At 34.1% G+C, this 3,703-nt stretch overlaps 1 protein-coding gene across 3 annotated transcripts in view; it reads right to left on the bottom strand.

Moving 5' to 3' along the window:
• LOC102598617 (putative late blight resistance protein homolog R1B-16) overlaps positions 1-3,703 on the bottom strand; it is a 16,299-nt gene that overhangs the window by 9,830 nt on the left and 2,766 nt on the right. The window lies entirely within an intron of this gene.

Here is a 3,703-nt window from a genome sequence, read left to right as displayed (position 1 = left end):
GGGTGGTTGGGGGCTGGTTTGAGGGTAGAGACAAAATAAATTGATTTTTTAAACAAAAAAAAAATTGTAATTTGAACTTGGAAGTGAGTTTTGAAAAATGTTTTCCTTAAGTTTTGAAGGAAAGTTATTTTCCTTAAATTTGAAAAAAATGAGTTGATTTGAAAAACATTTTACCTAACCAAACATGAGAAAATTGAAAAACATTTTCTGTTTTCCTCCATTCCAAACACACCCTAAATGATAAATACGTGTCTATTCAATTTTAGGGTGAAGCCACGTTGCATTCAATAGTGAAGTGACTAAAATACCCTCAAATACAATTCCTAAGACAAAAAACTGACATGTTGATACCACACTTCCTACCCATACTTCTAATATAGTAGAATAAATATTTATGTTCTAACGTAAGCTCCCCGATTTTGAATCTTAGAAAAATAGAATCCATGAGATTGGTAATAATTAATATTTGATATTCCACTTCAACGTATGAAATTAACCAGACATAATACATAAATGTGCCCTTTAATATGACTTCGTTTTACATATACACTCTCAAATTTTGGGTGTGCACAAGTTGACACTTTAACTTGTATAAAATTTAACAAGTAGACACATGAGTCCTACGTGGCATAATACATGTAGGATACCACATACAAGGGCGGACCCACTCTTGGCCGAGGGGTGTCACGTAGTTGAAGGTTTAGACTAGTGATTAAGGGGTTGCGAAAGTTTCTTAAGGTTGTGTGTTCAAACCCTATTGGCCTCATAACAACATAGGACACAAATTGTCATGTAGGGCATGTGTGTTTATATGTTCAACTTTATACAAGTTTAAGTGTTTACTTGTGCAGATCTAAAATTGGAGGACATATATGTAATATGAAGCCAAGTTAAAGGACATATATATCAAATCAACCTGGGTAAGTATAGAATAATCAGTGAGCAAAACAACAGCATACATATACAAATCAACCTGGATAATTTTAACCCAAAACTGAGTGAAGTATCAGTGAGCAAAAAACAACAGCATACATATTCCATAAAGCATTTGACAATAACAATCAAGAGGCAGGTAATATAAAAATGAAAAACAAATGTAAAAAAAACAGCCTTTAAAGAGTAGCAATTACCACTACATGTCTACATCAAACATGTGCTTTAGCCGCCATTAATTAGCAATTGCCGCTAAATATGTATTTTTAGCAGCAGTTAGCATTCTTTGTATGTGTTCCTAAAGGCTTTAGCGACATTGGATCTAATGACACTTAACTAATGCCGGTAAAGACTTTAGCACTCTTTATTAATGTGTCTATTTATTGCCGCTAAAAATTGTTTTTGTTATAGTGTACCTAGCAAAAATTCAACAATTATTGGCGAGCTCCAATTATTCTTCTCCTAAATTTTTTTGTCCAACACCAAAAGAGTCAAGAAAAGTAGAAAACAAAGACATCAGACAAATTGTTATTATTAACAGAAATAAAGAATAAAATTTGAACTAAACTTCAAGGTGTACTGTATGATAAGTGATGAGGAGAATTCAAACCAGAGAAAAGAAACATAGCAATAGTAAGTATATACAATATCCTGTATTTATACATTTAAAAAAATTTCAGAACTTATACAAATCAAATATATCAACATGATAATTATATACAAACTAGGGTAAGCATATACAAATTTTAAATTTATACAATTAGGGAAATTCTGAATTATATACAATTATATACAAGGTAGGGTAAGCCTAAAAAAATGTATGGAGTCGGATCAAATATATTTGCTTGAGCAACATTGATATTGGCATTTCAAAATTGGAAGGAATGCTTTGTTCTTATTCTAATGTGTATCATCACGGGAAAAACACTTCTAAGTTATGGGTGATGAAAGATTATGATGTCAAGGAATCTTAGGATATTGCTATATTTTTCATAGCATATCTCGATATTATTACCTTTTATAGGAAATATACCTTAGGGGTAGATTTGAACATCAAGCTCATAATTTCCCAAGCTTTCTTGCTCTTCCTGAATTTTCTTTGCACTTGTCTTTACACCAGAGCCGCAATTAACTATTCGGATGAATTTTAGTGTCATTACTTCTCCAATACTCTCCGGAATCTCCTCTAGTTTAGGCAATTCAAACAGTATTAAATTCTCAAGCATCGGAAAATTATCACTACCAGCTGCTAATTCCCACCTTTCCAGATCTCTGCACGTATATAGACGTAGATATTTTAATTTGTGAAATACAACATCTTCATCTACTTTCCAATCTGTTCCATCGAATGCAGCATGCCCATAGAGCTTCTCAAGATTGGGTAAATTAGCCAGCAAATTCACAACTTCCCATGGAATACAAGTATTTGATAAATTCAACTCCTTAAGATTAGGAAGAGAAATGTCTTCAGAGATAATCATCGGATCAATGTTTTGTATGTGTAGTGTCTCCAGATCCTGTAAAATACTGAGAGAATCAAGAATAACAGCCCAATCAGAATGCTCAGATATATCTAAAATCTTTAGCTTTTTTAGATTGGGAGTTCTTCTTATGATTTCCTCAACAAAAGGAGAGTTATAGGGATAAAGTGTTTGCAAGTTATTCAGAAGGCACAAAGGTTGTTCTGCTTCAACAGGATTTGATATATATAGTGGAAATTGAATATCCACATGTCTTATCTCTGACATACTCCAGATATCTACTGGCTGCTTCAACGTTGTTGGTCTGGAGAAATATCTTTGAAGAATTATGGTCTGTAGATTTCTCAATTTGGCTAGTGAAAGACCTTCCTCAATTCTTGCAGCAACATATCTCAAATGTACAAGCTCAGGTATTACACTAGAGAAATCGTACAGGACTGGTAACACGTCCAACACCTTAATCAACTTGAACTCTGAAATAATGGAACACATCTCTTTTGGAAAAGCTACACCCATTGAAATAAAGGTACGGACAATACCACTGCTATGTCGCGGAAAATAATCATACTTCTCTTCATAATTTGACAGAAGGATAACTCGACATTGACCATCTATGGCTTTGAGAACTTTCCCATTCATGACATGCACAACATTTTCAGTATGAGTTTCACTTAGGCATAGTTGGCGAAGAAGATCATGAATTTTGCAACTTCTCATCATTCCATGAACCCATTGTTTATCAGCCAAAATTAGACTTCTATCAATTAACTCTTGTAGATACTCCTCTGCCACCACTTCTAATCTTTTATTGCTTCTTGCCTTTACGAATTGCTCTGAAATCCATAACCTAATCAACTTGGAAACATCAATCTCCATATCTTCAGGAAAACCTCCAACATAGAGAAAACAAGCCCTCAAATACTGGGGCAAATAATTGTAGCTCAGAGACAGAATTGATTGGCACCGTTCGGACACCGTACCAAAGAATGAGTTCAGATTTTCCTCAACCTTCTTCCAATTATCATGTGTAGGGTCCATTTTTCCAAGAAGTCCAGCAACGACAACCACCGAGAGAGGTAATCCTTGACATTGTTGTACAATATGCTTCCCTATTTTTACAAGTAAAGGAGGACACGAATCTTTTTTGAATAATTTTTCGGTGAATAGATTCCAACTATCATTTTGACTTAGAAAAGACTTATTATGAGGCGGAAAATCAGGGCAGTTGACATAATCAGCAACATACTTAAGCCGAGTGGTTAATAGAATTCGGCTTCTATTGTCATCAT

Source organism: Solanum tuberosum, unplaced genomic scaffold (genome assembly GCF_000226075.1).
Source record: "Solanum tuberosum cultivar DM 1-3 516 R44 unplaced genomic scaffold, SolTub_3.0 scf00745, whole genome shotgun sequence".
Taxonomy (NCBI): domain Eukaryota; kingdom Viridiplantae; phylum Streptophyta; class Magnoliopsida; order Solanales; family Solanaceae; genus Solanum; species Solanum tuberosum.
Note: the sequence above shows the minus strand (reverse complement) of the source record. Positions and strands in the feature narration are given on the sequence as shown.